The 12,436-nt window shown below is 38.9% G+C and overlaps 1 long non-coding RNA gene across 1 annotated transcript in view; it reads left to right on the top strand.

The window, feature by feature from the left end:
• The window catches only part of LOC141729253 (uncharacterized), a 148,684-nt gene that overhangs the window by 70,368 nt on the left and 65,880 nt on the right, over positions 1-12,436 (top strand). The window lies entirely within an intron of this gene.

Raw genomic sequence — 12,436 nt, 5'->3', positions numbered from 1 at the left:
AGGCAGCATGCTTAGGTTTGGAAGGAAAGATATAAGTAATTTCTAATGCTCCATTGATTGCAATTCTTTATGCCACTGCAAGGAATAGTCAGAGTGAGCATCTGAATTGTTATCAACAATATACAAGACAAATTGATCTATTTCTTTATTTATCTCGATCATAATAATATTGGTCAGTAATTTTTGCTGAAGAACAAAACACAGTAAACATTGTGAACACACCCTGGAAAAACTAAGAGGTACAACAGCCTAATGAAATAGAGCAGAGACTGAATGATCCTGCCAATATAATTACCTAAGGTGTCAACTGTAATTTTAAACCTGGGTTTTCTTCTAGTTTTTTCTCTTGGTCTTTCTTCTCCAATTTTGCCCTACTCCATCTACTCCTGCTTTCTTTTAGTGCTAAAATACTGCTTATTTAGAATACACCCAAGGCAAATACTTCAGAGACAAATCCTGTTCTTTCAGCGATGAGATAAGGTAGTTCTAGCCTAAGAAAGTCACACAAATGAGTATATAGGTATTTAATGACCATTCTACAGAATCAAAGAGTTCATTATGGACCAGAATGACTTTCTGTATCTCCTATATCCACTGGAGGCATATGCTCTGGGAACAAAGGTATTGCAGTGCTCTGAGTTTTCTTTTCCTCCATGCTTTCTTTACTTTATTATCCTCTTTCTTTTTCTGTAGTGTATTTGTTTCTCCTAAATATTTTCTCCCAAATTTCATTGCTTTTCTAGTCTTCCCATTTATTTTTCTTTCTTTTCCAAGTCCTTTCTCACCTCCATATTTTTTTCTTCTTTTTTTCTGTTCAATCTCTTTTAAAACTTTTTTCTCTGTACCAAATTCTACCCTACTGCAACCTCAATCTCTCAAGTCCCTATCTCTTTTTGAGTATAACTTTCCTTCTAGATATATTCCATTCTTTCTCTTGAAGTTTTTCCTGTCTTTCTTCTCTGTGATCCTACTGACCAGGGGCCAGAGAAACATCTAAATGCCAAGTATTCGCTATACGTTATTTTCCTAAGTAAACCAGATTCTTTTAATGAGTATTATTTGTATTTCAAAAGAAATGAGACACCCTAAGTGATCCTAAAGGCCTAGAAATAGTACATTTAGGATGGTACATCTGGGAATACTGCACTAAGAAACAGTGCTCATGAAAAATAACTTTCAGTCAAGTAAACAAGACCTGCAACAAGAGAGGGGTTTTAGAGAGATCAAATGTAAGTGGTTTGAAAATTATTTTTGGAAGCCTAAGGAAGAACTCTGCCTAATTTTGACTGGACTCAGGTGTCCTACCCCTTGATCCCAATCTCTTTAATATCAGGCCATATCTGTCACTCTGCTATGATTTTCTCTGTCTACTTCTCTTTAAATTTGGATTATAGCCTTCTAATGTCCTCTGGTTGTTACAAGGAGGAACAGGACCTGTCTTTCTGTTTTTGCATATGAATCTCCATTCTTTTAAGAAGCAAGGGTCAAAAAGTCCCCATGAAGTAGCCTGCACATAGCTCAAAGAAATATGTTTTCCTGTGTTTGCATTTTAATTGAAATCTAAAAGCAATGAGAATGGAAGTGGCACATGTAGTTCGTGGTTAAGAATTTACAGCTAACGAGACACCCCCAGCAAAACTCAGAGTTCTCTCCCTGGAATGCCTGACCTTCCAGGTCAAATACTTTCCCTCTAGTCCTTCCTTCCACAGCAGTTGAATACAAACTTTACTGCAGAGGCAGTAAAGTTCCATGCAAGTAACTGCTGACTAGGGAGAATAGCAATTTGTGGTGAGGAATGAAAGACACTTCTCCTGTGCTTACATGGAATCAGTCAATATATTCTTCTTCTATCGTCAAATGGCAACTAAACAAAGCTGCTTCTCTAGCCACAGATTTTTCAGCACAACTTCACTGACACAAAGATAAAATGAAACAAACATAAAATGAATCAAACATATGTGCAACCACCTTTAAGACCTAATAATTAATAATTTCTAACCTGCTTTAGAGCTCATCCCTTGTCAGTTGTAATAGTCATTATTTAAGGGTACAACTGCAACATCAATTCAGACTGAGCATTCAATTGTTCAAGTACATCTTAAAAAATGTGATAGAGTTAATAATTTCAAAAAGAAAAAAAAGTACTATGATTCATTTTAACCGAGTTTTATACTATCAGAAAACAAAGAACAGCTCATGGACTGTAAGCATCCTTTCTCAAGCAGCTATTCACACTAGAGGTCCACACCTTTCCTTTGGGTGCAAATTGCCAAAACTTTCCTTATTTTATGTCATTGGGCTCTGCAGTATCCTAACGTTACCTGTACCACAACTTTAAATTTTCTCATGTGATCCTAGCTTCAGGAACAGCCACTGTTCTATGCGACATTTCATGTAACATTTCAGCCTGTGTTCAGATATTCTCTGCAAGAAGACATTATTAAACCTCATCTAGTCTGGTAACACATCTCTGTGGTGGGTTGCCCACCCCACAGCAAGGCCAGCAGAAGGAAAGGAACCTGTTTTGGGAGTGATCCTCATCTACTGCAGCACAAGGAAAACATGATAGCTGAAAACAGCAGTGAAGTCTGTCTATGCTGTGCCAGCTGACTTTGCCCTGGAACAGAATAACAAGAGGCTGGGAGCCTGTAACAGCTCTCATTATGCACGGAGCTGTGCAGAGCAGATGATCCCAGAAGGAAGAGATGTATGCTGACTTCTTGTTTCCTCTTCTGGGTTTCATTGTCCCCATGACTAAACTGAGATCTTGTTCAGAATAAAAACACCAACGTGCTTTCCATGCAAGAAAAATATAACGCATAGATGACCTTGAATTTCTGTATGTGCAGACTTTGGTTTGTACTTCAGAAATCACTTTGAAAAGTTAGTTGAATACTTTGTGATCTTGGGTAAAATGTCAATTAGGCTTCTACACTTTTGAAATACTTTTGTGATTACTTTGTTGTATCCCCAGGTAATAGAACTTCTTCTAAAAGACAGTAGCAACTTTGACAGGTTTTCAAGATGTCAGCCTGCTCTGTGTACGAATGCAAACTAACATACAGCCTGTGTCAAACTGGTCAGTGCCACCTGCACCTAGTCCCAAGATAAGGATAAAAAATTAGAAAATGCATAGCTTAAGAATTGTATCTTGTTTCCTCTTATTCCCTTTCCTGCTCTACCTTAACACAATTTAGTCTGCAAAAAATCTCCTCTGAAATCACATTGTGAGAGGTTTTGATAAAATATCACTGTGTTAAGACATCTCTCCAAGGAGGACCTGAGGGAAATGTACAAAGGGTTTGCATTAATGCATATGAATTCAGTAATGTATTAAGTTGCCTTTCTCCTAGGATGTGGAAATTTAAACAGTGCAGACATGGCTGATGTGACTGGAGCTCACAAATTGTAGCTAAGCTCCCAAAGCCTTGGCAGCTTTTTTTTACTAGTATGTATATGGGATTACTTCTGGGATAGAAAGGTAATTTTGCCCCTCTCCATTTTCTTCATCAAACTAGAAGTACTAACTTCTGGAGCTTGCTGTTGAAAGGTGTCAGTACTGTGATAAAATTTCCAGTTATTAATTTCACTGTTTGCAAATTGTTTCTACCTTGCAGATAGTGCACAGAAAGATGCAGTTTTGTATATTACTAGTAAAGGGCTATAAGCACCTAGAAGGAATTATTTTAATAAGATTTTCATTCTTTACTCAGCTGAAGAGAAAACATGTGACTGAGAAATCCATTGTCTGGTCCCTTCTCAAGGCTATCCAACAAAATCACGTGGTTCCATAATTTCCAAGTGCACCGTCTGCGGGGTAAGATTTGGCACCAGATTTTCCTAAGCAGCTGCACTTTTGCAACTGCCCATGAAATCAGTGTCTGTAGTGTCTCAGAAAAGGTGCCCAAGATTAGAGGATCTTTTGAAAAGTCATAAAATTATTTCATTTCCTTGTGAGATGGAAAAGGAAAGCAAGCATAATGATACAAATACCTCTCATTTTATTCTAAGATGAACAGCTTATGTCTTAATAAAAGAACCATGAGCATTTCAGGTAAGTGTAATAGTGAAATTAATTGACAGTTCCTCCTTAGGGCCTAGTTTCCCACATTGTTACATTAGCAGATTCTTCTCAGGAGAAAAAGACCTGTATTTTTTCTCATGGAAATTTTTTTGTGACTGGATGATTCTCAAATGACAGGACAGACAACTCTGGATACAGATAACACAGTCCAGTCTATTAAGGCCAGTTATTTCCTTTATTTCCTTATAAATTTCATTTGGCATTTATCACACATGTTTCTGGATGAAGATGGTCCTGAGATGCAGGCTTATAGTGTTGATGTTATCTTTTGTTGCTTGAGAGTCTTTTTCAGAGTGCCTACTCAATGAAAGTAGAGATATTTAGGGACAATGCCATTTGAAATGTTAAGTAAACAGTTTATTCTTCCTATGCAGAAAAAAGTGTTCATGACATTTAAGTTATGCCTATTCTATAAATTATAGTTGAGGAAATACCCACAAAACTAAGAGCATAGTGGTTTTATCTTGCATCTGGCCTCACATACCGTCCTGATAGTTTATGAAGCCACAAATGAAATTAGAAAATCATTTCCCAGGTAGAAAGTTTACTTCAGGAAGAAAAGGGCTTAAGCTGCCTCCTTTGTAATTTTGCAGAAGAATCAGGGTCAAAGATGGAAGCAGTTGGTTTTGCATGCAGACCTGCAAGAGTAATTGCAGTTGTATTGCTGTACAGCAGTATCCTTCCCACACATTACACCTCCTGATGTCAAGTCCAGTATTCAGTAGTGTGTCTTTCATGTCACTCCTCATAAGAATAGAGATGCAAACCTATCTGGCCAAAATCCAGCATATGTAATAACTGTTTATTGAGTAATCCACATAATCCACACTCGACTTTCAACATTTTTCATCATTATTTTTCTTAACTACTGTCTTTGAATGATGTTGAAGTTGCCTTCACATTCAACACTAGAAGTGGCAACTTATTACTTTTAAAAAAGCAATTTCACTGAGCTAAGTAGGGAAGTGCCAAAACCACCCAAGGGCTTCAATGGAATCAGAAAACCAGTGTAAAGCTGAAAAGCGGAGTAATTTATAAAGGCAGAGCAATTATCAGGGACAGGATTCCATCAAGGGCATAGCAGCACAACAACTTGATCCATATGGTAAATTGCAAGACTAGCTTTAATGACCACAAAAGGTTGGGACCTTTGCTCTATATTTCTGGAAATCTGGAACAATGGCAGAGCAGCAGCTGCTTGGTGCCACCACGCTTAGTTAAGATAGATCAGAGTGATTCCTGTGATACAAAGATATTGAAAAGATGGAGAGAAACCATGCACACAAAACAGCTTATGCTAAACTGCCTCTGGTGATGCTTCATAATGCAGCCTGGGTGGATTAATCAGTGTTAAAAAAATAGCCAGCAAAATAAAAAATACTGTGATGTGTCTAGACTTCTCTTCAGGGAAAGAATATTTTGGTCTTGGGCCATATCTCTTGGTTTGTTTATGGAGTTACAGGATCAGCTATCATTAAGCACTGCTAAAAGATGAAAAGCTCAGTTTGGAAGCTGGGAGCTTGGATCTGGAAGGATGAGTAGTGGCAGGTTGCTAGGTTTCTGGAGCCAGTTTTCAACAGCATCTGGAGTATGTCATTAAATTTATCCCATGTGGACAGCTGTTTGCATCAACCTAATAGTGATGACTATATCCCCGTGGTTTTGTACACCTGACAGAAATATGCTTGCATTAAGTATTATCTGATAGCAATGACTTAATATTCATGTGGTAAGACTAGTGGAAGATGATGTCCTTTACCCTTCTCCTGTTGGTGCCATATGTTTCATGTAACATTTTGATTAATCGATATGTATGAAACAGCAGCTCTGACATGACTGTAATTAAAACAGCAATATGGGACAGATTCTCATTTGGCGCAAGTGGGTACTGTTCTGTTGACTTCAAAAAAGTCATCCTCTACTCATACCAGAGCAGCATTCAATCTCACAGTGGGATTGGAGAAAAAGCCAGAATAGGTTGAGTCAGACTACTACATCTCAATCCAGAAGCCACCTGCAAAATAGTAATAAAACCCTGAGAACACAAATGTATGGCATCCCTGGATGGTGTTATATGCTCAGCTAGGCAGCATATGATCCTGCCATCAGCTAAGAAAATCATATTTGCTACCCAGTTGATATTCCTATTTTTTCAATAGCTAGATTTGATGGAAACAAATACATCCAAATTAATGTTGTGTTATAACTGTGTTACCACTGTAGGTAATAATTCTGGTACATAAACAGTGAATTTTTTTTGTGCTTGAAGAAAAGGTAGCTCAGGCCATGGGGAAAATACTGCAAGACTTTCATGTCATAGCTTCTTACAGGAGAAGCACTGAGGTATGTCAGTTCTTGATATTTGATAAATGATTTAGAGACTGCAGAAAATCAGTGATCAGCTAGTCATCTGTCAAGTGAAAAACTGGTTTTCTTGAACCTTCTTATGTTTGATCAGTGTGCCAATGCCCCAGAGATGATGAGACCCTCGTGGCTGCTCAGTCTGTCAGTGTCGCATTATGAGGACTCCACTGAACAGCTTGCTATATTGGAGGCCAGTTCAACTGACTTGTTTAGAGACGCATGCCAACAGTGCATCAGAGGCAAAACCTTTACTGCAATTTAGGGAGAGAGATCCCCTTCCTGGATCTCCTCACTCCTAGTTAAATATGTTATCCACTGCCAGGAACTGCTAGCATCCTTAAAGGATGGAATAACAAACTTTAATAAAAAATACACTGACAATACAAAATTGTGCTATCTCGAGCTAATCATTTAGTGTACACAGAGTAAGGTTTTTAACCAATAGGCATCTCTATGGAGGAGAATATAGATTCAGCCTGTTGACTGATTCCTGAAGTTATCATGGAGTCTTCCCTAATTTCTCCCCACTCTTACCTCATTTTCATACTATTTCTTTACATTTGTGTGAGGCTTGAATGACTCGTCATACATACCCTTGTTACTGACTGGTGTAAAATTCTCTGGTTTCACTGTTAAAATGTAGTCAATGAAATACAGAGAGCAATTTCAATGAGGGGTGGTCGTACCTTGGAGGCAGGTAACTTTGGCTCTAACTCCAGGGATTCGGGTGTGCGTTGATGTTGCAATGAGATTACAATGAAGCAAGTGAATCCAAGGACAGTAATTTTGCCACAGTTGCTGGTTCAACAGCAAGACATGTCCTGCACACCTTGGCTGAGAACTGCTATGCAATTTATCGGCTACATGGTACCATCAGGTTCCCTTCCCTGCAGAGCCTGGCCTTGGTGTTTCCATTCCACTCCAAACTCCATTTCATTCATCTTAGCACTTGCTTAAGGTTGCAGGCACTTGCTTAAGGGAGCAGGAGGAAATCATTGTTGAAGAGATTTTCTGCATGCCAATCAAATTCCATGCAGGAAGTAGCAGCTGCATTTTACTATAATTTCTGCGCTCTTATAACATTTGTTAGAATGTGACTTTAACTTCCCAGTTTTCTCTAACTTTAACCCCAATCATCTTCCCATAGATATCATTGCATTTCTTCAAATCTATAGATCATATCAGAAAAATCCATATTAAGTAAGTCTCTAAGAGGAAGCCTCACAAGGAATGAGATCAGATGCCAAGTTAAATTCTTATATCACCTTGAGGTCTTGGAGTAAATTTGTCATGGCCTGATTTTGAGTAAGTCTGCAGTGTCATATGTATTTGTGCTCCACTGGGGAACGAGCTTGAGACAAGCCAGATGATAATGACATCTACTGCTAAAAACCCTACAGTTTGTAGGGGTGAAAATTAATTCATAATATCTCTTAAGAAAGCAGATAGGGCTTTTATAAAGTTGTAACTATTTCAAATACAGGCAAAGTCTTTAAGTGTTTGAGCTTAAACAAAAAGTTTGAGAGTACTGAATTGAGATTGCAAGCTAAAATATTTTCTCTCTTCTATAATGAAAAAGATGAAGATCTAGATCTAGTCCTAGATGGGTATAGTTAGGATAAACTGAACTGGGATATCTTGTTCAGTTTGTGTTCAGACACATCCACATCTTCATCCTCACTTAAGCCAGTAAAGCAAATCCAGAAAAATCTGCCAACATGTGGCTTGTGGTCCTTTGACTTGGCTTTGTTGAATACTGTTCAGCATTCTATGGAACAAGTTCCATTTGCAGACAATCAGTTCAATTTCTCTTCAGGAGTTTGCTCATTTGTTGTAGTTGTTACACAACCCTAGCTTAGTCCATTCTTATGACTTAGTTATGCATCAAGGTCATAACAGTAAATTTACACCATGGTAAGCTTCATTTCCTGCTTCCATGTTGACAACTACAAGAAGGTCATCACAAAAGGAAGTGAAATGTGGGTGAAAGCAGAATCTCATTCTTCATTACAGTGTTACAAAGATGTTATTTTCAGTATTACTTTCTCTATGCAACACTTAAATGCTAGCAGTCCTGCTTGATGGCTACATTGAAGAGATTCAAGATGGCAGCTTGAAAAAGAAATCCCTGTGATACACCATCACAACAAATTTGTGTTTGCTTTTTGTTTTTCACTGGTTTTATTTGAAGTAAAGCTGAAAGTGCCAGTTTCTTTTTCACATGGAATATGAAACTCAGAAATGTAGAGTAGGTCCTGTCAAGAATGTTATGAACAAAAATTCAGTTAATGTTTTTTTTGTGGGAGGGAGTTGCAGGGACGCCGTTGGGTCGGTCTCTGCCAGGATACTTAGTGCTTTGTTATTGTAATACCGGGTCGTTGAGGCTTATCTCTTCTTTTGTATTAGTAAAAAGCCTGGCTGGGTGCGGTGGACCCTTCCCCCGAGGCTGTGCTCTCTTACAACATAGGGAAGACACCTGAGAGGGTGGGGGGGTTATGCAAAGTGACTCCAAAGTCCAGAATGCTTTGTGGGACCCCGACTCGAGATGCAACGAGAAAACCCCAAAAACAACGAGCCAAATAAGAATTGAGAGATTAAAGTGATGTCTGGACGTGAGGAGCCGAGTGCTGAGCCTGCAGAGATGCTGAACACCTTCGGAGCCCCTCTCGCCCTGAGCAGAGAGTCGTCCGGACGCCGGGACCAGGGTAACCGGCGAGGCTCAGAAGCAACATCTGACGGGGACCTCAAGCCCTAAAAAGCTCCCACGAGGACTGGATTCCCCGGCTCTGCCCCTAGTGGACAGAGCTGCGCATATCCTCCTCCTCTGAGTCGCCCTGGGAGACGTGACAGGGACTGCAGCCCTGCCAAGCCGCCCAATCCTGAGCTGATCACTTTTAATAAAGGCATTATAAAGGAGAAGAAGTTTCCTGGCCCTGTTTATTTCAAAGAAAGTACAGGTTTTAAAATTATTCTAGACAAGTTTGCAGAGGTATGAAAATCTCTCTTCTGTAAAATTGTTAGATTATGTATTATAGTGTGACTGCAAAATGCTGAAGCTCTTCATATGTTGCCTCCTGCCTATATCCATGGACATTTAGAAGGACATTACAGAGCTTTTGTGAATTCATTGTTTATCCTTGGATGAATTTGATTTGAGGAAATTGTCTGAGACTAAAATCTAGCCATCCCTGACCTTCCAAGGAAGCGTGTCTTTATTCTAAAATAAAATCCTAATTAAACAAGACTTGCACAAAAGCACAGCTTGTAGAACCTACAAATTGGGGGCAAGAAGAAATCTTTCTAAGCAGCCTATGAGAAGGCTGATTCAAGGAAGATTATAAAGAGAGTTATGGGGTCTCCTTTTCTTATCTGCTTATACAAGTTTTGCATCATTGTTATTTCCCCTTACCAACACTGGACTAAATCTAATGTAAATAATTAAGAACCAAGTTCAAATTGCTTCAAGATGCAACAGATGATAGGTACACCACAGGTGCCAAAGGGATGTACCTATAGTTATCTACCACAGGATGAAGGAGGGAGAGTTAATATTAAGGGTTTAGCTGTGAGAGGAACTCTGTATGTGTGGACACTCAAACATCTTCCTACACACTTCAAACTGCAAACAGAAAAAGAAGCAGCTTCAGAAAAAAGTACCTAGGGTAAGGACTGGTGGATGTTTCCTAGGGGAGTCCTGTAACCAGCTGTGACACTGTTCTGTAACAGGTTTGTTCTGAGGTATCAAGTCAGCCCAGGCTGCAGCAAAGGGAAAGGTGCTGATGCCCACAGGCCAAAGAGAGAGGGAGTCTGCCTTTTGCTCCTGTCCTGAGTGAGAACTTTGCATACTGGCACCAGGGAGCACAGAGACACCCTGTGGGCGGTGCCCCATGCAAAACATAGAAGGGGACACAGCTGTAGCTGGATTTGTTTAAAAATATTTAAGGCTAAATGTTATTAGAGAGAGAAAGATGAATGCAGCAGGCTGATTTGCAGTATTTATGAAGTACTCATAATGGCATCAGAGAGTGAAGGCAGCTGCAGATTCTGTGTCCTCAGCCAGGTAGCGTGACAAAGTTGCTCCTCTGAGTGCCATTTTCCGTGAATCATTACAATAGTCTAGACTAGATAGAAATCACAAGAAGCCATAGCTAATACCAGAGTTCACTTATGATGAGAAAGTAAAGTAGACCAAGACTTTAATCCAAGGTGGAGACTATTGAAGAAAAAAATTGTGGAAAAAGACAGAAATTTTTGAACAGCTCTTGAACATCCTAGGAACTTAAGAGAAAAAAACAAGGATGTTCATTCTTGTGAAAGGAGATAGTAGCAGTTCTTTAGGAATGCTGGACTAACTGTATGTAGCTTCTACCTTTTGTTTGCAGGTAAGTGTCAATCAATGCAAAGAGCTGAAAAATCAAGTATTGCTGATGCAGGACTGATTAAACTTCATGACTGAGATCATTGCAGTCAATGTGGAAAAAAAAGCAGCTCTACAGAGGCATTGCTAATTTTTTTCCAGATATCCTAGAGGTCATTCTTTCTACATCTCCTGTGTCTTGAATGGTGAAGATAGGATGCTTGCACAAGAAGCTGAACAAGCAGAATCTTCTCATGTCCCTCGTTCCACTTTGATTTCTCATTTTCCAGAAAGGATGTAAATGTGCTTTGCAGGCAAACTGAACATGCAAAAGTGTTTGCATTTGACTCTTGGAAAATACCCTTTAAGAAATGATAACAAATGCCAAGAGAGTAGGAAGATGGGAGGAGGGAGAGTGGGGAAGTGGAGAAACACCTTATATTGAAACTTTTTATTAAAAGACATGTGAAAACACCCTGTAGACAAGATTCTTCAATCATCAGACTCACCAAACTCTTTTTAACCACTGTGCTTTATCAGCTTTGGAAATAATGCTTCAGGAATATCCAATACAGGTGATGTTATCAAAACTAGATAAATATCTCTTGCATTATAGCAACAAATGTATAGTAACAATCCTACAAGCCAGGATTTAGGCAGCAGGGCTTGCCCACTCCTTCTCCAGCCTTGACTCTTCCATTCTGGAAGTCTGATCTGCAGCAGCCAAAACAACTCATGTTTATTAACCTTCACCTCGTGTCCCTCTCCAAGGACCAGAAGGATGGGCAGTCCTTTGTCCTTTCTGTGTTAAAGCTCCTGACAGAAAGCTGCTTCTGCACATCTCAGTTTCTACCTGCCATCTATAAAATGTCATAAAGGAAGCAGATGCTTTTACCTTCTGCCTCATACCTGGGGAAAGAGAGGATATTCCCTCTGCTGTTTTTCTGTCTTAAAAAAAATTTCCCCTGTCTCTCTACATGTAAAAATTAGACTTTTTATTCACTACTGTATGTAGAAATGTAATATTTCTGTTTGCAATTCCAATTTCACAGTTGAGCAGGATCTGCAGAGACAGGATTCTAATAAAATTGCAGAAACATTTAATGCAATGACTGGCAGATGGGGAAAGGATTTGTGGCAGCTCCATTTTTCTGATTATGTTAACAAAACATGGCATGTGCTTTTCTAATACATAGACAATGATTCCATTTACAATTTGAATCTGATGACTGAAACTCATCAGGTGACTTTTTTGAGAACGTGTTTATCAGCTGAATGATCTAATAATACAGAAATAGTGATTTTTCTTCCCTCAAATTAATGTTCCAGATTTGAAGTTTAATGAAGTTACATGAGGCAATTTCAAAAATTGTCTAAGTGCAACAATGCAATTTCAGTAAATTATTTATGCGTACTTGATTCAGCAATTAGAAGACAGCAGCATATAGTGATCCACACTAGGAAGCTGTTTAAATACAGATAGGTTCAGTGCACTAATATGATAGGGGGATAGTACTAATTTAAAAAATGGAGAATCTCTGCAAAGTCAACTACATGAGGTAATGTATAAAATTTTCAAAATTTGTTCCAAACTGTTTTTTAGTAGGAAACTAGTCTCGAAGTCTGGACGT

The sequence above is a fragment of the Zonotrichia albicollis genome, chromosome 6 (assembly GCF_047830755.1).
Source record: "Zonotrichia albicollis isolate bZonAlb1 chromosome 6, bZonAlb1.hap1, whole genome shotgun sequence".
In the NCBI taxonomy this organism is placed as follows: domain Eukaryota; kingdom Metazoa; phylum Chordata; class Aves; order Passeriformes; family Passerellidae; genus Zonotrichia; species Zonotrichia albicollis.
The sequence above is the reverse complement of the archived record's forward strand: the minus strand, read 5'-3'. Positions and strand labels throughout refer to the sequence as shown.